Source organism: Polyodon spathula, chromosome 2, assembly GCF_017654505.1.
Source record: "Polyodon spathula isolate WHYD16114869_AA chromosome 2, ASM1765450v1, whole genome shotgun sequence".
In the NCBI taxonomy this organism is placed as follows: Eukaryota; Metazoa; Chordata; class Actinopteri; order Acipenseriformes; family Polyodontidae; genus Polyodon; species Polyodon spathula.
In genome coordinates, this window is record NC_054535.1 from 50,478,383 (window position 1) to 50,503,476 (window position 25,094).

The window sequence follows — 25,094 nt, forward strand, 5'->3', positions numbered from 1 at the left end:
GAATAGCCCACCAGGTGAAGAATACTACATTTCCACTGTTGTAACTGAACTGTGCATAGGCCGTCTAAGGTAGGTGTGAGTTGGGTACATTTCTACTGCAGACCTGCGGATGGAGAATTGTTGACTAGATGACAAAAATGCATAGCCCTACGTTATGACGTGTTTCAAGGCAGCCACTTCAAAAGAGTCAATGCACAAATGGCCAAGTGAACAAACCTAAGCATGTGATGTCACCATTCTGTAACATTACAGGAAATCCTCAACCTAGTCCTCACATAACTGAAATTGTAATGTGAAATAGAGAAACTTTATTTTCTTGAGACACTAAAATAAAAACCTCCAAGAGTGCTTTTCCAATAAGTAAGCATTGGCTGCAGAGCTAGACCTTTAAATGCTATTATGTTAAGGTTTTTAAAAGATAGGCAAGGTCACAAATGCTTGATGACATTCAAATTCCAATATTTATCTACCATGTTTTCTTCGAGTTGTACTAATGCAGGCTTCTTTGTAATCAGTGCAAGGCTGGAATAGAATAATTCAATATTGAGAAACTAAAATAAAATTGTACATTGGGAATAAAATAGTACTTTTTCATCCAGAAAGGTGATAACTCATTACAGTGCTCAATTTCTGATGGATTTTGTTTCTGGAAATATATATACAGAGTGGTTGACCAGTTCATTGATGCTTCAGGAGGAAGATAGTAACAGTAGACCAGGATGAGCATGGTATAATTATCCTTACATTATAGGGTGTACTGTTATAGCATATAGGTACTCATCATGCCACCATTTGTTTCCACAATGGCTTGCATCCGTGGGATGACATTTTCCTAAATTTCTTATGAACTTTCAAAAACCCGTCAGTTGGTTAAAATACCCAGCACTCCCTTAAAATATGCTTTATGCACCGTGTCTAATTTTTATCTATTAGATTTAATAAGGTCTGTTACTAGATGCACACATTGCACATTGCACATCTAATTACATTATAAATAAACCTAAACAAGATCAAATGGGTTGAGATTAGACATGGTGTTAACGTTCATTATGTCATTTTGAAAGCCTGTATTTTATTTAAAAAGCATGTCATTCATTCTCCACCACAGCTACAAATACAAAATTGGAGTCATCAGTACATGAAAAAGATTATAACCATTAAAAAATGTGACTTTGACATACATACAGTAAATTAGACAGCTCCATACTACCCACTTTATTATAACTGAAGCTAAATAAGCTTTTAAGCAAGTTTCATCTAAGCAAGTTTCATCACAATTGGACAAGTGGTTCACTTGATATGAGTATAAACGTAAGCATGACTAACTAACAGACAGCCTTCATATACCCCCAGATTTTGCCAATCTTACATATGCAAAACTATACTGTGAAGGGGAACTCCCCGTCTATATGAACATGTTTGGAACTGGCAGGGAGGGGGTTAAATTTCTCCCTGCCTGAAACACATGTGAGAATGTGGCTGGAGCCTTAATTGAATAATTATTGATTAATTGGGCTCCAGCCACAGGGGATAAAAGCCAGGGGAGAGGCCCTGGCTGGCAGTAGTGGTGTGTGTGTGTGTGTGTGTGTGTGTGTGTGTGTGTGTGTGTGTGTGTGTGTGTGTGTGTGTGTGTGTGTGTGTGTGTGTGTGTGTGTGTGTGTGTGTGTGTGTGTGTGTGTGTGTGTGTGTGTGTGTGTGTGTGTGTGTGTGTGTGTGTGTGTTTGTTTGTTTTTTTGTTTTTGTGTTTTTCTGTTTGGAGTGTGTTTCTTTCTTTGGGAGTTTGCTTTTATGTTGGATAGTTTTTTTTGTTCAGAATTAAAGGAAAACCTGGAACTGACTGTTTATTTTGTAAGTTCATTTTGATTATTTATTTTTGAACTTCTTTTTGTTTGCCCTTGTGCCTGTTTGTTTGACTATTTTTGTTTAATAAAGAACTTTATTTTGCCTTTTACTCTGTCTCTGAGCTCAACACTCTGTCATCCTGTCACATATACATATATGCTAAACTCTAAAATAACATACATAAATAGTAGAAGACATTGGCAAAGACATTTTGTCAAAATGTTTGTCCTCTTACATTTTACTTCACCTATACTGAGAACTCAATAAAGTCTGCAGAGCAGAAGACCCTGTTACACTACCTTATCAAATCTGGCAGGAGCAGACACAATTTAAAAATGGTTTGTACTATATATAATATGACAGTTAACCATGTTAAACCATTCAAATGTTTATAAAAACTGAACTTCCAATTAATTACATGTATTTAACACCAATCAGCAAATGTGTTAATTGTTAGGATATAATCACATACTCAGTGTATACACAGGGGTGCAAATCGTTTTGAAAGTTAAGGACCAGACTTGAAAGTTTATAATACAAATGCATAATACAAACTAATACACTGAACAGCAATTTGTCATTTGTGGTAAATGCTAGTACAGGACAGAAAAACACCAGGGTTCTCATTTGTAAGAAAGGTGTCCAGACCTTCCAAGCTGATAGGCAGTGTGGTCAGGAAAAAACCCTTCTTCATTACCAGAAAACACAGAAAATGTTTCAAATATGCGCAGCTGTTTCTTAACACGCACCTGGAAAATAATATTGTGGGCCACATCCCACTGTGGAGCATAGTGATGTTAATGTCCTTGTCTGGGACTGGATGACAGAGAAAGAGTTTACATTTCACAAGGGATGAATTCATAGATGTATAAGAACATTATGAATACACAAACACGGCCCTCTACTAAGAATCACATTCTTGTGATCCTAAGTGAGTGAGAGCTTTCCTGGGCAAGAAACAACTATGGCCCTTGAGTGGCTCCCACAAAGCCTGACTTGAATCCAATATAACATTTGTTCTGGGAAACAACACCATCATTACAGTCACTACACCACCAGCAAACATTCACTGAGGACTCCAGTTAAAGGTGTCTGGAAAGTAATTCAACCTGTTTTGCCCCAGCATGCCTGAGAGATTCCAGGGGATCTGCGTACATATATAAAATACTTCATGTACAAAAACAGTCGTTAAAATAAAGGAATTAGCCATACGCAGATATGATAAGTACAAAAGGGGAAACATAAAAGGGGGGGGGGGGATAGAAAAACTTCCCCTTTTCAAGTTAGAATTTAAACAACGTAAAGATAGGAACAAAAAAAAAAACAGACACAGATTTTTCTTTTAAATAACTCTAGTCACAGAGGAATTAATTAAATATTTGAATATTGGATTGAAAAAGGCAGCATAAGCTGACCAGGGTGAACTTAAAGATGTGGATAGAAGCAGCTGTTTCTGCAAGTAGGTCTTCTATACAGCTATTAATTCTATGAAGTATGGGAACACTAGCTATAAATACTAAATATAAAACAAGAAAAAATCATTTGAAAACATGTGTTATGGAAAACAAGTCATCTAACAAAGCTGGCCCAGGCTGTAAAGCAATTGTTCTCCTGCCTGTGACTTTCTGGTGTGACAGGCAATTCGTCTTATGCCAGCCTTGTCTCTCGAGACTGGTCAGCGCGCAGTTATCACATAATCTAACACCCATTTCCAAAGAGAAAGCCAGATGTGATGGGGTAGAATACAGCCTGTGGTGAAGGCATGGAGGTTAATTATGATTGATGTCAAATCACTTTTCATAAAGAGTCTTCTTGTCGCATCAAGAAGCCACACAATCATTCTAATGGAAACTCAATTATTTTATTTTCTGCTTTGGAGTTATTTTCTTGAACGACTATAGGTGCTGGGGCAGTCTTGCAAAGTTCAAACACACACAATTAAGTAAAGATTTAAATACGGAGTTTAAACAAAAAAGTTCAAACTTTTGCACTGCATAATAAATCAAATTGCTTCTCTTTCCTTTGCCTGTTCTTCTTGTCACATAATCACCACTATGTATGATACTATAAAGTAATAGTCTTGGTTGCATCCACTTCTTACCAAAATGAGGTTTGCAGCAGCTTACTTTTTGTTTTGTTGTACAGTGTACATACCCTCTGGATAAACAGCCAGCCTGTTTGAGAGGACACATTTTTTGTTGATGCGTTGGCTGAATCAACAACCAAATTGACCCTAAAGGCATATGTTGTGCCATTATTAAGCCATCGGGCTGGTTCTGAAAAGCTACAAAAGCATGCCTGTCAGCTTTACATCTCAAGGGATACGCCTGCATTTCAGTTTAACCAGACAGAAGCAGTTTTGTTTTGTTTTTTAAACCCCAGACTCCATCTGACATTTTGAGTGCAGCCGCATACTGTGAAGCTGACAAGATTTATAGGTAGACCTCCTATAGGGAACCATCCAACTTTTTGCTAAAGGGAAATTAAATTGATACAAATGTAGTAACAAACCACATATGCACAGTAAGTAGTTTTGTAATATTTAAACCTCTTACATACTGTATATCAGGGGTGCACAGTTTATGTTTCTCAACATATGGAGCCCTCCAAGTGAAAGTGTTAAATGTATCAGCAATTAATGTTTGCTGCATATAAATTCAATGTGATCATTTTTTTTGTATGACTAATCTAATAATTCCAATATAATAACATTGCTATTGTCACCCAGAGAAGCCATGCTATCCCTGCAGTGGCCAAACTATTATCCACCCTGTATTATCTTGCCTTTCAGGGGACTCTGGCAGCTGTTGCTGCCCTTTCCCAGTCTGCTTTTTATCGTCCGTTGCCAGTTGTGCTCAATGTATTTTTTGAGAAGATCACCCAAATACCTATCTTCCCTAAAAGCCTTGAAAACAAATTTGTATGACATTTATGTTTTCCCCAATATGTTTGGAGCAATATGCTGCACACACAGACAAACACCTATTCTATTAATGTGCAGGTGGTTTGTAATCTGAAACAAAAACACTTTGGAAATGTGTACAAAATGGTAAGTTATCAAAAGTGCCCAGCCATGTAAAGTGGAAATATCAAAAACACAATCTAAGTTAGATGAAACCGTTGGGACAACCTTGCCCAGCACAAAGCAAATAGGCAGAACTGTAAAACCGATGGGGGCCAAGGTTGCCCCAGTTGTTTCTTCTAACTTGTATCAAAGACACAAGCCAAGTTAGTAGAAACAATTGGGGCAGCCTTGACCTTCTGCTTCTGCCTGCTTCCTGCAAAGAAAATAATTGGTACACTCGGTATATCTCTACAATTACCTTGCAGCAGTATTTAAAGGGTACATAAGGACCGTTTTATTTTATTGTATTACATGTTCCCATGTGTTGATACAACTGTTTACGTAAGGTGTGTGTATTGTTTATTTATATTATATATATATATATATATATATATATATATATATATATATATATATTTTTACGTTTTGACCACTTTTTTTAACTTTTAAATTGCAATCCCTGCCTCAAGATGGCTTCACATGTACCTCTCAGAACTACATTTCCCATCATCCTCCTGCTCACTGGTAAATCCATCTCAGTTACATATGTGAGCACCAGCTTGCAGGTGAAATTGGAGGGGATTGGATTCCTGCCCTTATTCTAAGTGGTGAGCTGGGAGATGGTGGAGGCCATCATTTTGGCCCTCGCATCCTTTTGTGTTTGAGCAGCTGCACAAATTATGAACACAGCTCTGTTCCTCTCCCTTGTCCCTTGTTTCCTCTCTCCTCTTCCTCACAGCTCTACCTTGTATTGTAATGTTAAATATATAATTTTTAAAAATTAATTGATTTTTTTTTTCTTTTTCACCAAAAAAAAAGATTGCAAAATGCACATTAAAAGAGTTGTATATAGTGTGCCATGACAAATATCCACCCAAATGAGGGTAAATAACTAGTGGAGTTTAAGGTTTTGGGGTTTTTTTTGGTTCGTTTTTTCAGTCATGCTGTCTGATTTTTACCGACACGCAATCGTAAATAAACATTTTATATGTGGATGTGATGTTCTAAATAAAGTTACTTTCTGGATGACAATTGCCATTATTTTATTTTTTTTCCATTTGGCTGCTGCTCGCTGGTGGGAGCACTGCCTCCCTGTACGCTAGTAGTTTCCATAACAGTGAATTATGCTTCTATTAATTTCTCTTGATCTCATTAACATGCACTTTGATTAATGAGTTTCCCTTATTTAGTTATTGAGACAGGAAGTGATGAACATGACCTGCGACAATGAAGGTTTTTGATGAGAAATTAGTTTATTAACAACCTTATTGATTCAATTTCAAAGCAGTATCGGATTGATTTTAAAGCATTCTGTCTGAAAATCACTTTCTACTAAAGCTGTCATTACTATACCGTGAGTTCGATACAATAACTCAGATGTTTGAACTCCCTCCCCTCCCCCCCAACTTAGCCTCCAATAATACTTCATGTGTTATTGCCAGGACACCGTTTATAATATTCATTTGATTATTTGTTTTGAATACAATTTAGCTTAAACCCTGTTTAATAAGTAATATGTAAACAAAATGTGGAAAAACAGGGGGAATCTTCAATTTAAAAATAAAACTCTTTGGAGGCACCTGGAATATTTTAATTAACTGTCTCTAGAAATTATAGAAGGAGAACTGGTTAGAGACAGTGGGCAAAGTTAATTCTCCATAGGATGCAAAATTATATTGCTCTGCATTTTCAACTAATAAAAAAATAATTGCATTTCAGTTTTCAGTTTTAACTCAGTTGAGTCAGGTATATTGTTTTTAACAATACGGCTATAGACTGGCTTGTCATGAAGGTGTAAATCAGTTTTCAGTCACCACAAATCAGTTTTCATCCAGGGTTTTCATCCAGGGTCAGCTTTTCATGGGATAAGGCGTGTGTGTGTGTGTGTGTGTGTGTGTGTGTGTGTGTGTGTGGATAAAACCTAGATAAATACATATAAAATACGTTGCTGAAATATTGAAATGTTGCTTCCCATACTGTAGATAACTATTGTTCTGAACAGTATTAATACACTGTTTATATGTATGTGTGTCAGGGGCTCTTTTTGTTTGTATGTCTGGACCTGATATACCTAAGTTTAGCTTTGTAAACTACTGGAATACCATACTATTTTTATCCCATCCTCCTGGAAGGAGGCCAGCCATGGAGACATCTCATGGCTAAAGGTTGGAAAGTCGCATCTGTTGGAAAAGATAACTTCTTTGAAAATGCTTCAAAGAGGAAGTTTTACATTTTCATACTGGGATAACTCTTTTAAACATTTCATTTATCCCAGTTTTAGTTATAAAGGTGGTCGGTGTTGGTAAGCTATAAAGGGGTTTATAATGGAACCCAACAGTGTTGTTACACATTGGAAAATTACCTTTAACTGTGTGTGAAGTTTTATTACTCCCCTGAATTGCATGTTCAACACTCATGAGCAGTTTATCCAACCCTCAGACTAAGGCTTTTCCATGTACCTAAACTTGCAATGAAGAATATGGATGTCAGTTACATATAATTAATGTCTTTATTTTTTTTTCACTATCTAGCCGCAATTCATTTTCCTCTAAATATACCTAGTAAAAACCAAAGTAACAGAAATGGCTTTTTCTGATCTATGACTATCAGAATTAAATTAATTGTTCCATAGTACTATTAATCAAAGTGTAAAACGGTGATACCATGGCCCTTACTACGGCATTTATTTGGTTAACGAAGCTTTGCAAATTGCCTACCAAGCTATTGCACGAAACTGAGCAGTTTTATCAGTACAAGTATGAAGTGTCTGTAAAGTGGAGGTCCACTTCACATTCACAGCTCCTTAATACATGGGTCATGAAATACCAGTGTAACAGTAATAGGTTATATTTAAATGGTTAATCAAGGAGGTAGAGGTTTTGACGGTAGCACAGTTCCGCCCTCGAGAAGAAAGCGAGTGGCTTGCGGTAGTGTGCTATGCAGCAAGCGAACAGTCAGTGAGTGTTAATGTTGAATGTCTGCAAAGTTGCTCCGATTAAAATCATCTTGTTGAAGACAATATCTGGAATGGTCTCAATTGAAACCAACTGAAGTCTTTGAAAAGTCTTACACTAGTATTGTTATACAGGAGTCAGTGATTCTCTTAGTTTGACCTTAGCTGACAGAGTATCCATTTGCAGGTCAGAAGGTTCAAAATAAAGATTAAGCTGGTCTTCAATACAATTCAGTTATCACATTCATCAAATTAATATAGACAGCATTTGGAAATACAGTACAAAAAAAGCTGAAGTTTACATCACCAAAGTAGTAGTTAACCAAATAATTATGACTTACCTCTTGTGCACTTCCATTAGCTTCATACCTGTAGGTCTCAAGTGTGCAATTTTGAATGAAACAGATATTGTAGCAACCATGTATTTTCATTTCATGATGTGATATCTGGTACAGTCTCCATACCTTACTTTCAGGGTATATGTTACACTTGTAGTTAGCCAGCAGTGTCTTCTGGGTCAAAGTATGTTGCTGGATATTGTTGCATAATAATATGGGTTACTTCTTTAAGTAATACCACTGGCTTAAAATGTTTTACACAAAAATGTTTGTTTTTTTTCAGATGTATTTGAATTGCCACTATTTCTTTTTTCACACAAAGAAGATATCTTTCAATCTTGTCTTTTTTTCTGCTGAAGGCGATGAAGAGTTTCTAAATATTTCCAGTTTCTAAATGTCTTAAAAAAATGTTTTCATGTCATAGTTCTCTCTGTTAAAGTAAATCAATACAATATGAAATGTTGCATGCAACGCTCAGCACCTATCGATCTGTCTGTTTCCATAACACAGAGCTTTTACTGAAACACCACTTTGCTGCATCTGATCCTATTTTACCTTAAACCTCCATCTCCACTGGCTATAGTGAACTTCACATCAATGTTTTTCTTCTAAATAGGTTTACCAGACAGTAGCTTATTTATACGCAAGAGTGTACCACGTTCAATTTGTACCAAGCTGCTGCAGGTTGGATCAAACTAAATTAAATAACTCTGTGTATTAGAACCCTGTTGTGTCAAGTAATAAAATATGTGTTCTTGAAGATAACATGGTTAAAGACGCCATGTAATGCTATGCTTTTTAATTGAGAAACTCTTAAAAATGTGAGTTCCAGTGCACCACATTCACCTGCACTTCTGTTTACCTTTAGGTTAGCTGTTACAATCTATATAAGCTGCAGCATCGTGCAAAACATTTTGGATCACCTTTAGCGAGGATGACACTGGAAAGCTGTAGTCTCTACAAGAATATCTTGAGAGGAATTTGTCTTAATTTTTCACCTCTTCCTGGTAGAAATGTTAGGACAGCCTGCTCGGACAGCCACTGATTTCTGTCCTTCCACTGTGATATCACATTTCTCATGGCTGTTTTTGTCTAGTTAGCTCACTGTGTCTCATTATTACTCTTCCCACTAATATGGCACAAGACTATCACACCTTGTTCAACATCAGACTGCTTTCTCCTTTGAGGAAGTGTGTTAAACCAGCTTATATTTAGCAACTCCAAAGTACTAAAAATCACAGCCTTTTGAGTTGTAAAATCTGAATAAAATATTTTCCTTTAATGAAGTTTCTTTGGTTTTCCTGAATGTTTAAACTGAGATTGAATCTTTAATGTTCAAGAAAACACATACATATTTATAGTGCTCGGTTTATTTTAAATGTATAAATCATTGTGCTGAAATAACATTAGTGTATTCTCCATACACATTGCATTAGACTATGTAAAATATAAATTTGCACATTAGGCATATACAGCTATGGCCCAAAGCTTTGTATCACCCTATAGAATTAACAATTTTTGGCTCCAGAGTGGCGCATCTGGTAAAGTCGCTCCGGGTGGAGTTCAGGATGCTTTCTATAGCCTGGAGGTCGCCAGTTTGAGTCCAGGTTATTCTACTACCGACCTGTTGACGGGAGTTCCCAGGAGGCAGCGCACAATTGACCAAGAAACGCCCAGGGGGGGACCTTAGGTCGGCCAGGGTGTCCTCGGTTCACTTCACCCCAGCTACCCCTGTAGACTGGCTGGGCGTCTGTAGGCTTGCCTGTAAGCTGCCCAGAGCTGCTTTGCCCTCCGACGCTGTAACTCTGGGTTGGCTGCATGGTGGGCCTGCAGAGTGAAAAGAATCGGTCGGCTGATGGCACACATTTTGGAGGACAGCGTGTGTTGGTCTTCTCCAAAATTCTGTTCATATCAGGGATTTTTTTTTAATTATGTCTCAATCCTAAAATTCTAGGTGATGCAAAACATTTCACCATAGCTGTACAGCACAGTAGTAAAATCAAGTGAATAACCAGCACACTTTCTTTTTACTTTGGCCTAAAGACTACCGGTAACACAAAACAAATCATACTGGTGCATTACACATACTGTACAATGCTACATTTATAAAATCTTTGTAAATAAAAAAAAATTAATTAAAAAAAAAAAAAAAAATCCAAGAAGTTAAATTGAAACTAAACGATTTTAGCACATTTTCTTTTATAGTAGCCTATAGTATACAAAAGAGATCATGGTGCCACTTTGACACATTGTGATACTGTAGCATTGCGTGGAAATGAAGGAAGCTCGCAAAGTATTTGCAGGTACTTGAATTCACGGTTTATTAAGCTGGGACGCTACACTGGGTAGGTAAAAGCGCACTGTTTTACCAGTCAGTGGTACACTTCCAGCTGAGGAGCTTAGTGCAAATAATAAATTACAAATAATAAAAGAAAAGTCCAAAGCACACTGTTCTGGCCTTGTGATACAGCCAACTATGTGCAGTCTCTGGATCCTTGTTTCCGTCTCTGACTACCCTGAACACCTGCTGGCCCTGGTTCACAGAACCTTCACAAACGCAGTTACAGCAGACCCTGGGTCGTTACAATACTATACAGCACCTTACATAAACTGCACACACTTTACAGAAATAAATAATTTTTAAATGTACATAGAAAACAGTGCAGTGTACAGGTGGCTAGAAGTAACACATAGCCTATCTACTACTATTGTTTTGTTTTAGCATGAGTCAAACTTTTTTTCTTTGCAAAAAACAATTATATACTTCACATTCAGAATACTGTCCTCCACATCTTGCATTTCGAACCACTGGAGTCCAGCACTATTTCTGAAAGCTTCTTGCCCTTTTCCCACCGATCGATCTCAGACTGTTTAAACTCTGTAGAGTTTGTTTATATGCCCTCTTTTGATCATGCTCTTCATTTTAGTGTTTTAGTATCTGTTGTTGGGTTTACTTTCATCCAGTCTGTATAGTCTTTTTTTTTTCAATTCAATTCCTAGCGTCACACTAAATCAATTATGACCTGGGACATAGTCCCATTGGCATCAATCCAAATCCAGTCAAGAAGGCAGTTTTGTCGTTATCCGTTGGGTTGAGGGGGATCTGCCAGTAACCTGACACAAGATCAATTGTGCTGAAAATGTGTGCTCCAGAGAGTGTATCAAGGTTGTCATTGACCAGTGACAGGGGATGAAAATCCTTAATGGTGACGGGATTCAGCCTCCTGTAGTCCACACTGAAGTGGTATGTGCTTTCTTTCTTGTGCGCAAGGACTACAGGAGATGAGCACAGGCTATAGCACTCTACTATAATTCCCTATTCAAGTAGTTTGACCTTTGTCTGAAAAAATGCTCTTTTGGTGGATGAGGTGTGATATGTGTACAGTTTAATGGGCAGAGTTTCTCCAGTTCTGATATTGTGTGTTGTAAGATTAGCCCATCCATAATCATGTGAGTGGGTACCTAAGGTGTCGGCATATTCTGAAAGAAGCTCTTCCAGTCAAGACTTGTCTGGTGGTGTCAAGCATGAAGGCTCTTAGTCTACTGATGGTGTAGGCTGAAAATTAGAAGGTATGGTTATGGTTGTACTCACGATTCCATAGTCTTTATGTGGGAGACTTGTCATGAACTTGTCAAATGCTTTTTGGTAGATCCTGGATTAACCACTTGAACAGCTGCAATACTGTTACTTACTGTAGTTAGTGTTCTGGCTACTTCAAGACCAGAGATATACTCACACTGTAGCGTGCTGCATGTGGAACTGGAATCCAGAGTAACTGCTAATTAAGTGTGTTGACTTCTGTGCTTTCCAAAATAATATGAATAAAAGAAGTTGCGACTGCAATCATTTCCTGGACAGGACCAGTCTGGTGGACAGGGTAAGTGTGGTGAGATGGTATTTGGTCCGCAATACCAGCTACTGGTATTTTCCCTGGTACCTTTGATAATCAGAGATAATCAAATTGCACACTGCGTCTGGGTGAGACACTACGTTTGTAAAATGTATTTTGGGTGAGTATAATTCAACATTACCTTACAGTATTTTCAATAAATACTGTACATACTGTGACCAAGGAGGGTGCTTTGCCACAGTTTGGGACCTTTTTCCATCATCACTGTGTTTAAAAACTCCACCAAAAGTACAGGGTTCAAAATAGGGCTGGGCCTGTATTTTTTTATTCATACAACAAACAACAAAAAGAAACAAAACCAAACAAAAGACTAACTCCTTTAAGCGCGCTAACTTTTACCTCTGCTACTAAACGGATGGCTAACCCGTTTTTGAATTTCCCCCAAATGTTCTTCTTTTCCTTTCCTTTCGTTTTTTTTTTTTTTTTAAATATTCTTACTTTTCTCTCCGTCCTTCTCACCCCTAAGCTCACCTCCCATTTAACTCTGCCCCGACCTCCTCTCTCCCTCTATATATTGACTCCTTAATTCCCGACAGGTGTGCCTTAATTCTTGTCACCACTGGGTCTTCTGGGAGATGTAGTTTCCTTTCTGGGCTTTAAATAGCATGACTGGATGTTTCTTATACTAGACAAGGGTTCTGTAATAAATACGGTCCTGTATACCTCCTTTCCACTACCTTCCCCTGTACTTTATTACATTACTTCAGTGCTTACTTGTGGGGTCTGAATTAACTGCAGCCTTACATTTAAACTGTGTTGTTACTTTGAACTACTGTACAAAACTTGGTGTTACAATAAAAACAAAAACAAAAATTATTCTTATTTGCTTTATTGACCACAAAAATATGGCTGTAAAGCAAATAAACACAGAAACAGAATAATTTTTATTCAAACGCTGCAGATGGAATATACTTAACAAAAGGCCTGCATGCACATACTATATATTTCTGCCTATACTGCATAATGCAAATAAACCGTGTTTCCTATAAAATCCTGTGGTTAATTCTCTGACTACAGGCTACTACTGACGACAGTACTAGCCTGCACTCACTATTATGGCGCCTGATATTTCTGATTACAGACACTATCTGACGTCACTGGAAAGAGAATTTCCAGCCTTTTTTAAAATACCTGCCGGTTGCTTTGCTTTGGCGGTTTCAAGTAGGCAATGCAGTAAAAGCTTATTTGTTTAAAAATATCCTCTCGGTTTACCGTTCTGTCAGAAGCCGAACACAAGCAGCAAAAGATCTCTGCTGGGGTCCAAGCATTTTGTTCGTTATATCGAGTGGTTCGTTATAGCGATAGAACAATCCAAATTAATGATAAACTGTTGGAGTAAGTTCATGAGATGAGATTGTAAATAAAAGTAGAATTACAAGCACCTGTTCTACTTATGTATGCAATATTCTGCCTTTGCTTTATGCTATTCATTAAAGAATTATAACACAGTGCAAAAAGCAAAAATCCAGAATTGAAGCTGAATTTTTATTCAAAATCAATTTCGCACGCATCGTTTCAAAGTGCATAAAATCTTAATCCAACATGCAAGAAATAGTTTTATTATAAATCAACCCGACATGACAAAAGAGTTGACCTCACTGAGGAGGTGGCATCCTGCATGAACATTTATTTTATTTGGGGTCCAGGGGCCATGTTTGTTATAGCCAAATATCGAGGGTGTACTATACTTTTTCCAATCTGCAAGAGAGAATGAAAACAACGACAATGGCACAGACTGTGCTGCAACACCACCTACACGCCATTCACAGGAAACAGTAGATTATACCCTCCATAGCATTTTTGGGCATAACTGTATTATTAAGAACTCTAACGTCAGTGTGAAATTTTATGAATGCTCTTATGTTAGCCAAAAGAAAAACCAAGGGGACTAATTATTATTTTAAAAAGTAGTTTTTTGTTTGATTTGTGATTTTTAACAAAGAAAAGTTTAGTTTCATTGTATTTGTGTGTGTGTTTATTTTTTATTGCTGGTATACGAAATAAAATACAATCTACTGTACATAATTCAGATTGTAAAAAGCCACCTCGGACACTCGGCCTGCAGTCTCGTCCTTTGTGATGTCACAGAACTCCTTGGTTGCCTTTTACAATCCTATTATGTACTGTAGCTTGTATTTTATTTATTTTATTTAGGAATTTTTTATAGCGCCACTTGCAACCAGGCATCGGAGCATTGTACAAAACATTAAGACTTTAAAAACTCTAGACCAGTAATACAATTAAAAAGAAAACATCATAGCAGAAATAAAACATAAAAATAAAATACATCTCATTGTTACACATGATTGTCCAGTCATAAGTCACCTATAGTTCTCTTAGATTATTCAAATGCTCTTAAATAGCCAGGTTTTGAGTTACTTCCTAAATTTCAGGAGACACTAATTTCTACAGGCAACAAATTCCATAAAAAAAGCTGCTCTAGCCTTGAATGTACAATGCATAAAACACCTAGCTCAATAAAACACCCAGATCAATGCATAAAACACCCAGTACACAGCTATCTGGATGGCTTGTAATTATGACGATGTTTCTCAGTGAGTCTCCTTCACTTCCTCTTGCATATTCAACACAGGAAATGGCACCCCATTTGCATTGTACCTTCATAAACCAGCTTCATCTATAAAGATCTATGTGACTCAATGGGCTATATGTACTGTAGTAGTCTCAAAAATGACACAGTTAGTACAAGACTGTAAAGCTGGAGGGACTAGTTTTCAATGGCTGAAAATGTTTCCTCCCCAGACTGTAGATTAGAGTTTCATCACTGTAATGAGTTCAGTTATCTAGGAGTGGTCTATGGAAGTATTGAGCCCTTCCTGGTCCAATAACGACAACAAGATGCAACAAGTAACAGCACTGATAGATGTTTCTAGAATATCTTTTTAGGTTCTTGCCCTCTTTCACTAAACTGCTTCAAACCTCCTCTACTATTTCCTCTACTATTTCCCAGTTTCAACACACTACTCATGTTTCTTATCATGAATGTGCACCCCAAACCAAGCAGGTACACAGTGGAAACCAACTAACACCAGTTGTACAGATTGAGGCCAGTACTCTCTAAAACACCACCATGAAAAAGAGTTAGCCAAAATGTTTGCCTACTTAACTTTCTTTCTGTAAGTCTCCCTTTCATCCTTCACACTCTATTGCACAAAATAAGTATGTAGTAAGGGTTAATTTGTGTCGGATCGCACCGGACTGACAGACGAGAATGAAAGAGTTTTCAATTGATAAACCATATGAAAAACATAAATAAGTGTTTTTTTTATCGTTGCAAAACAGAACTCTACATACATGGCATGCACAATAAAAAAAGCTGCTTCCCTGTTCTGCGAATTGAACGAATAAAAACAAATGTTATCCCTCTTCCTTAATTATTAAGATCTGGTGCGTTTTTATTTGCAAATTAACTCCTGCTTACAAGCACTGTGGGAAACATCCAACCTCCAGTTCAGGGTCATGTGTGTCAATCCTCTGTTTTTGACGTGGTCACTATAAGAGCCATTGATCCGATATGGATACATTTTTAAACAATTCAAAGTTAGTAAACTATGGTCACATTGCTTCAGAAGAAGGACATGACAGCCATCAAAAACAGGCCTATCCTCTGTTTCCTTCTACGATTCAATTTTTATACCATTACATAGTTTGTAATTGAGTTCCTATTGATTTTTAAGAAGATCTGTAAAGTGAAAATAGATCATGGGAACCATCTTTCACAAGGCAGAGTGCAGAGGATATGACAGAGTACCAGAAACCAGACATAAAACAGAGCTCATAGTTTCATAGTTTCAATCTAGCTGCTCATAAGAATCTTAGCTGCTCACCATCTGTTCAGGTTTTAGGCCTTCAAAAGGTGACCATTTCCTTCACTAAAGAGCTTTTTTTTTTTACACATAACATGACATGTTATAGGACTGTACCAGCACTTTAAAAGCACACATTGTAGATTTGTTTTAAATTTCAAAATGGAGATGGTGTGACAAACCCTTAATTACTGATAATTCAGAATGCTAACTTTGTTACTGTGTTATGATGAGTCCTTATTTTAAAGCTCATTCTATTATAAGTCAAAATTAGTTGTCAAGCAATCCCTATTGTGTATTAACTCAGCTTCCAATCTAACCACCAGGGACGCAGTACATCACTGTAAAGCAGCAATTCAAAACATAATGAAGAAAAACCTCCAGTACCCCTTTAACTCAAAACAGACGGTTCCTTAATGAAGCTAGTACGACAAAGGGCGAAGGGTTTATTAAACATTTAGAATGAAGGTGCAACAGGAGGAACAGAAAAATCAATTTGTAGCAAATATAATTGCAATAAATTCACTTTCAGACCAACACCAGTCTTGTTACATTTTAGTCAGTCTGACCACAGCAAGCAAACACATAACACCACATAGTGGAACTAATAGTGTATTGTAGGATTGAGTCATTTAGGTATGACCACCACAAGAAAACAATCTACCCCGCTTTAAAAAACTTATCCAAATCCCCATCCCTCAAGTAGCAACTCACTTGGAATAATGATGTGTTAATCTTTTTTGTATATACAAGACTCAGTGCTGGTACAAAGGGCTTCCATTTATCTGTACCTTACACCCTTGCAGTTTTTCGGGGAAGCTGCACATTATTGCTGTTCATAGTTCATACTTTGTCTGGCTACCCTTTGAGAAAATTAGTCAGAGTGCAGGAAGTGCAGGAAGCAAATGAGAGCAAGACCTGTATTAAGGTTTGTTTCTGTGACTTTAATTTGCAAGGATATGCAAATATGTGATCACCAATGAGATGTCTGTGAGTAAGATGTGTGTATCATTCTAGTAGTCATAGCAGTTGAGAAAATTAAAGAGGTATAAACGGGTTGTGTGACAGAAATGCAATGATTCTTGGTTGTAAATCTCCCTCCTGACCTGTGAGGGAGCTAAGCACTTCTTTCCCGGGGTCGGGAAGTCAGGCAGTCTGGAAGAAGGCGAGATGGGAAGGAAACAATGTGGCAGCCGCAGATTGGAGAGGCGGTTGCACTTGATTACAAAGGGTTCATGTGTGACAGCATAAAAGGGGATGGAGAATTGTAATCTGTTCCTTCACTTTGGTTGTTATCAAATGACTCGGAAGGACCTGTGTATTGTTGTTGGATAATTGTGAGTGTTCCTTTTGTTCTGTCTATTTGTTACATGTTATTACTAGACCGCAAACACGTTCTGGACCCAGAACAGCACTGTACTTGTATCAAAAATAACTATTTGTACAACTAGCACTAATTCACGCACTAACAGACTTGTGTATGTGTTTTGTGTTTTGTCTGGGTGTATAATAAAAACAGGACTTTTATTTGCGGAGCAACCCAGGAATTATAAATTAAGTAACACATGCTGCTGCCACATGCTGCTGCAGGTGCTCGACAGCAGACAGTAGGCTGCTGAGACACGGAGAGAGGAGCAATATATAACGTTGGAGGAGACGGTCGATCTGGTGGTCCAGACCGCTGTACCAACGGCATCTGTGATGACGAGCAGTGAAAATGGCGGCGGTGGATGACCCTAAGGTTTACCTGGTCACTTTCAAGCGGCTGGCTACTACCACGTCATGGCCCAGAATGTAATGGGTAAGCCAGCTGGGATCCGTCTGATACAGGAGGCTCAGGCAGTGTATCAGGCCATGACGGACACGAAGCCGCCAACTACGACCTGGTAAAGTGAGCCATCCTACTCCGGATCAACATTACAGGGGAAACACACAGGGTATGACTCTGAGAGTACCGAAGATCCCTAGATACACGCCCCAGGGTGGTTGCGCAGCAGTTGTGTGACCACATGGTGCACTGGCTAAGCCCCACCCAGAAAACGGGTCTGCAAATGGGCAAAGCCATAACAGTGGAGCAATTCTGCCATGTGGTCGGCACCAAAACCCAGGTATGGATACAGCATCACAACTTTGCAGCAATAAAACTGGTGGAGGATTTTGAGGACTCCCTAGTCTCAGCCCACACCAACCTGGCCACAGCTCCCATCCACCGGAGCAGCTGCACACCACCTCCTGTCTTTGCTCCACCTACAATACCAGGACTGAGACCTCCTATATCTGCTACCCCAATGGGCAACCTTGCCTCCTCTTCATGGCGGTTCATTCCCAGCAGGAATAAAGCGGCTACCCCGGCCGTGTTGAGACAAATGTGTAAGCAATGTTCCCTCCTTTTCTGTTTTAAATGCAACCAACAGAGGCACAAGGCCAGGTCATGCCTATCGCAATGGATTGTGACATGGCAGCGTGCAATTGGACAACCCACACATTAGTGGACACTGGGTGTGAGCAGATCTTAACGCAGCTCTCTTGGGTGGTGTGTCGTGGTATCCACGTGGCCAGGTGGCGATGGAGATATGGCGACATACCCCACCCTAAAAGTATATTTATGGATAGGACCGATAAAACGCCACCTAGTAGTTGGGATGGTGGAAAGGCTACCACACCCAATAATTCTGGTTCAAGACTAGCCAAATTATAGCGAATTGGTTAAAATAATGGCAATCTCGTAAACATGGCAGAAAGAAAGAAAAAAGAACAAATTGGTGATGTGTTTCCTTTTGAAGCCGAAATGTTTTCTCCTATTTTCCTAGAAAAACAAATAAAGAGAAAAGGATTGCAAAATGGGAGGGAGCATCACTGAGACAAGGTTGGTCTGGTGGGAGAGCGCTTGGATGGTAACAAACGCCAGTCAAAAGGAGTCGGAATGCAGTGTGACCGAGAGGGCAAGGTTACTGGGCCATCCAGGGCAGATGCTACTCCAGCCCCTCTCAATATACTGGACATGTGGTACTCAATCGCAGGGCAACATGATGACCTGTCACTACTGCACGCTTGGGGGCAGGTCCGGTCTATTGAAGGTAAGGATGTTGAGGATGCTGGGGCGCTAGTATATCCACATTTCAGTATCAAGGGGCAATTACTATATTGGGTAAACCTAGCCACAGGCACAGGGCAGCCTGTAACACAATTATTGGTTCTCATGTCTTGTCAGACCAAGGTCATGAGGCTGGCGCATAATATCCCTTTTGCAGGGCACCTCAGAGCTAAAAAGACAAGGCAGAGGATATTGGCTTGATTCTATTGGGTAGGTCTTCATAATGATGTGTCGAAATATGTAGCAACATTCGCTGGGTCGAGTGCGTCCTGCCCCTTTGGTTCCACTGCCGATTGTTTCCGCTCCTTTTAAACGCATTGCAATGGGCATAGTGGGCCCTTTGCTGCCTAATGAATCAGAGTATATGTATATATTAGTAGTGGTAGATTATGCAACGTGATACCCAGAGGCAGTTCCATTGAGGTCCACTAGTGGCGCTGCGATAGCTACAGAGATAGAACAGATTATGGCATTAGGAATTAGGGATCCACAAGGATATTTTGACTGATCGTGGAACCAACTTTTTGTCTAACATGTTACAGAAAGTAAATAAAATATTAAAAATATGTCAGGACATCTGTTTATCATCCACAGATGGACGGTTTGGTGGAACGATTTAATCAGCAGATGCTGAGAAGTTTTGTAAATCAAGAGCAAAAACTTCCCTACCTCCTTTTTGCAGTGAGAAATGCCGCAGAGGTCAACAGGGTTCTCCCCCTTCGAGCTCTTGTATGGCTGACAGCCTCATGGCATCCTAGTTTTGTTGAGAGAGGGGAGGGAAGAGCACAAAGTGAAGCATGTGCTCCTACTAAGAAATCACCTGGATTTGGTCAGTCGTTTGGCCCGGGACAACCTCAAATTGGCTCAGCACTGGCAAAAGCAGCATTACAATAAAAATGTATTAATTCTAACCTTTCAACCAGGAGACAAGGTAATGCTGCTGCTTCCCTCCTCAGAATCGAAATTATGTGCTACATGGCAGGGGCCATATGAAGTGATTCTGTCTTTAGGAAAGGTGAGTTATGAAATTAGACAGCCCAATCGCCGTAATGAATGTGAAATTTATCATGTTAATTTATTAAAGCCCTGGCAGGCAACAGAAGCCTTATTTATAGCTCCAGGAAGTGTAAAGGATGAATTCGGCCTCTATCCAGAGACCCCTAGCACTAAAATCATTTAGATGGGGGAACAAATTTCTAACTTGTCTGAACTGGGGACATGCAATAACTTGGAGTGATTGAGCCTTCCAGGAGCGAGTGGTGCAGTTCAATTGTCATAGTGGCCAAGAAAGATGGCACCAATTGCTTCTGTGTGGACTTCCGGAAGGTAAACGCTATTGCCAAGTTCGATGTGTACCCTATGCCTCAGGTCGCCGAACTAGATAGACTGGGAAAGAAAAAGTTTATCTCGACTCTGGACCTGAAAAAGGGATACTGGCAGATCCCTTTAACCTGCAGTTCTAGCAAGAAAACTGCATTTTTAACACCAGAAGGGATGTTTCACTTCAAAACCATGTCATTTGGGCTACATGGTGCGCCCGCTACCTTTCAGAGACTGATGGACCAGGTTTTACGTTCACATCATGAATATGCAGCAGCGTATATTGATGATGTTGTGATTTACAGCTCCACCTGGCAAGAGCATTTGGCTAAAGTTACAGCTGTCCTTCAGTCTCTAAGGGTAGGCCAGTTAACGGCTAACTTCCGAAATGTGTATTTGCCAAATCTGAGACTCAATATTTGGGATTTTTAATGGGGAATGGAAGGGTGAAACCCTTTGTCACCAAAATCCAGGCTTTGGTAGATGGTTGGTGCTTCATCTTCAGGTGTGAACAAGTTATTGTCCCCCTGTGACAAAGTGCCCGCCCCTGTGTGTATTTTCTATTATATGTTGCGTGTGGTGTGTTAAATGTTGGTGTATAGTCTTTGGTACACAGGATATAAACAGGTCTGTGTAACACAAGTGTTTAACATGTATATTTGTATTTAGGCATGGGATTGTACATCACTTCACGTACATTTAAAGTAGTTAATATGTGAGCATGAGGTTGCACATAATTAATTCACGTGCCAGGATTTAAGTGAATAATTAATTAGTAATTGAATCCCAGCACCACAGTATATATAGATGCACATTTTACTCACTCCTGGTTGGGTGTTCGGTGAGTGGAGAACGGGATTGGAGACGGAGGAAATAATAAGTATAATAATAATAATAACGTAAAGTATCTGCTCACCGTATTTTTGTTTAGTATTAGTCCGTTTTTGTTTGTCTTTTTATTTTGGCTACCAGTGCCGTGTCCTGTTGTTCTATTTGTTCAACTGTTTTATTTTATAATAAACCGGCGCAAGCAAGCGCCACCATCATTTCATTTCATCCATCCTGTCTGTGTATTTCATTCCTTCCTGGTTCTGACGCCGCCCACTTCGGCCGTCTCTGTGACACCCCCCTACTTAACTCAACCCAATTAAAGGGATAATTAGGGTGAGCTGTTTGAATACGTTGGTTAACAATCAGGCCTGATTTGGGCCAGCCCTGTCCAATATAAATCTGACTAAAACTTTGGCCCTTACCCTCAGAGTGAAGTTGATGCCACAATCAAAAGAAATTCCTGAAGATCTCTGGAAAAAAAGTTGTTGAGCTAGAAAGGGTTACAAAGCCATTTCTAAGGATCTGGGGCTCCACTAAACCACAGAGCCATATTGTCCAAATGGAGAAAGCTTGGGAAAGTAGTGAATCTTCCCAGGAGTGGCCATCCTCCCAAAATCTCTCCAAGAGCAAGGCTTAAATCATCCAGGAAGTCACAAAGAACCCTAGAACAATATTCAGCTATCTGCAGGCCTCTCTCACCTCGGCTAAGGTCAGTGTTCATGATTTCACCATCAGAAAGACACTGGGCAAAAATGGGATTCATGGCAGAGTAGCAAGGCGGAAACCACTGCTCACTAAGAAGAATGTGAATGCTTGTCTCAAGTTTGCCAAAAAGCACCTGGATGATCCTCAAGAGATCTGGAACAATGTTCTATGGACAAATGAGTCAAAAGTGGAACTTTTTGGCCAACATGGGCCCTGTTATGTCTGACGAAAACCAAACACTGCATTCCACAGTAAGAACCTCATACCAACGGTCAAGCATGGTGGTGGTAGTGTCATGATTTGGGGATGCTTTGCTGCATCAGCACCTGGACAACTTTCCATCATTGAAGGAACGATGAATTCTGCTGTGTATCAGAGAATTCTACAGGAGAATGTCAGGCCACCCGTCCATGAGCTGAAGTTGAAGCGCAGCTGGGTCATGCAGCAAGACAATGATCCGAAACAAACAAGCAAGTCTACATCAGAATGGTTGAAGAACAAGAATTTTTAATGTTTTGGAATGGCCTAGTCAAAGTCCAGATCTAAACCCCATTGAGATGTTGTGGCAGGACTTGAAACGAGCAGTTTATGCTCGAAAACCCACAAATGTCATTGAGTTGAAGAAGTTCTGCATGAAGAAGTGGGCCAATAATCCTCCATGGTGCTGATCATGGGAGACTGATCAATAACTACAGGAAGCTTTTAGTTGCAGTTATTGTTGCTAAAGGTGGCGTAACCAGTTTGAGTCTAAGGGGGCGATTACTTTTTCACATGGGGGCTTTGGGTGTTGCATAACTTTCTTTAATAAATAAATGAAAAAAGTATCAAAATTTGGGGTTATTTGTTCACTCAGGGTCCCTTTTATCTTATATTAGTTTTGGGTTTAAGATCTGATAACATTCAGTGTCAGAAATATGCAAAAATGCAGAACATCAGACTGTGGCAAATACTTTTTCATGGCACTGTATATTAGGTATACTATTACATTATTGTGCTGTTAACTAGTCTCTGTTTACACATATTAAGTATATTATACAATTGATTACTGTGCTGCTAATTAGTCATTCTTGTTTACAAATATTAGGTATACTATTACATGTGTGATTACTGTGTTGCTAACTAGTCATTCTGTTTGCACATATTAAGTATACTATATAAGCTATACTGGAGAGAGATAGATAAAAGTGAAGTGAAGAGCCAAACTGTTTGGGTTTTTCTTGTGTGACCTGGTTGTTCTCGACCAGTTCAGTGTGTATTAGTGCGTGATACTGCTTGTTAACAATTTACAATACAGTGACATGAGATTTGTGAAAAATCTGTTTGTTTAATTTTAGGGCAGTGGTATTAAGGTTTGCCACTGTTATATCGTTAAAATAGACCCCTTGGTCTCAAAGTCCCTTTGAGACAAAATGGAAAGCAAAACAGATATTATTGAACAAAAGTGTCAGCCCATTATGATTGCAGCATCGTGCTCCTTCTCAAATTTGTCACACACCAAGAAAAACTAGAAGCCTGATCCCCTATGACTTTCTGTGTCTTCCTATTGCTTTCTGTCGCATCATTAAGCTTCACAGGCTCTCCAATTATTTCTCCCACGGCTGCTGTCACCCATTCTGATTGATAGGTGTCCTTGGATTGTTCTCTTTAGGACAAGCCATAGCGGCAGGTCCTTGTCACTGACAATCATCCTTCTCCTGACTCAGTTCACGTACCACCAGTACCAGTCACTTTCTAAAGCAGACCAGCAAAAACAATTTGTCATGTCACCAGGGTTCAAAGAAGGCTGATGAGAACTGAACAGAGTTCTTCTAATCTCTTGTCACAAATTACCTCATTCAAAACAGGGAAAGTGGGAAAATTAGCTCAATTGATATTCCTGTCACTACCAGTAACCTCAATAACACTTTTAGAAGGATTGCAAAAACAAAAGGTCCTGTATTATAGGTGTATATATTACAATGCACTGCTATCTTTTTGGATAGCTTGTCATGGTGAGCCCTTTCAAAATGAGTCTGAATTAACTTTCAGATTGTAGCCTTCAAAACAGCGCTACAACAGGAGAAAACACTCTCTATAACGTTTGATTTGCTTCAAATCTATAATTAACTTATCAGATGATTCTTGCTGAACTATCACACATTGTTACAAATTTAAGGGGGGGGGGGGGGGTATGGGGGAGATGTTAAGAGTTAATATATGCTCCCAAAAGGCATAAGTACTGCCCCTATAAGAATAGAAAAAAGCGGTCCAGAACAGTCTGGAACATTAAACACGAAAGGGTGTCATTTGGTCTGAAAAACAACCATTCTATTTCATGCCAATGTAGAATCAATACGGTTTGTTTGCTGATATAAAGTAAGCAGTCATTATTACAGTTCATGACAACTATAAGCTGTCCTGAAGATATTAAGCGTCCCTGAAGAGATTTTCCACAGCTTTTCAGTTGTTTGTCCTCTTCTGAGTCCTTTGTAATATAATAGCTGTGCGTTAGTGGCAATAAAGTAGCACAAAATAGAACCAACGCTTTTTTAACAAGGCATTAGCAGGTCAGCGGGGAGTGTTCGCACAGCAGTCCATTACTTAGACACTGGGTCATATATCCATGTCTCCAGATGGCTTTTAGATCCTTCCCTTTTAAGCGTCATCCGACACCATCACAGTTTCGATAAAGATCTCATCTCAGCAAGGATTTTTTCCCTTGCAAAGCCAAAAGGATAATTTTAAAACCCTGCAATGCTTACATTTGCCAGTTTCTGAGATTTTTAGAAGGCTTTTTCTGAGGTATCTTTCTTGCATGCTGACTATATGGATTCAAAGGTCTCTCACACTTCGATTCATAGCAGATGGCTGAACCTTTTCTCTACTGTTACACCCACCCCCAATTCTCCCTCTTCTTAACCCCAATACATTATATTTTCTATTTCCTATTTTCACCACCTTACTACTATTACTACTACCCTGCATAAAAAATGAATCCAACATAAACCTACAGATATTTTTTAAATAATTTATAGAAAATTAAAGAAATAAATATTAACTTGTTAAATCTATCAGGATTTAGATATAAATTATAAACATATATTGTGTTTAATTTTCTATAGAATATTTTATTAATGAAATATGCTAAATAATCAGACATACTAAAGACTTCTATTAATACACTGTAGTTACCTGATAGTTAGTAATTACTATGTTATGTGTTTTGTAAC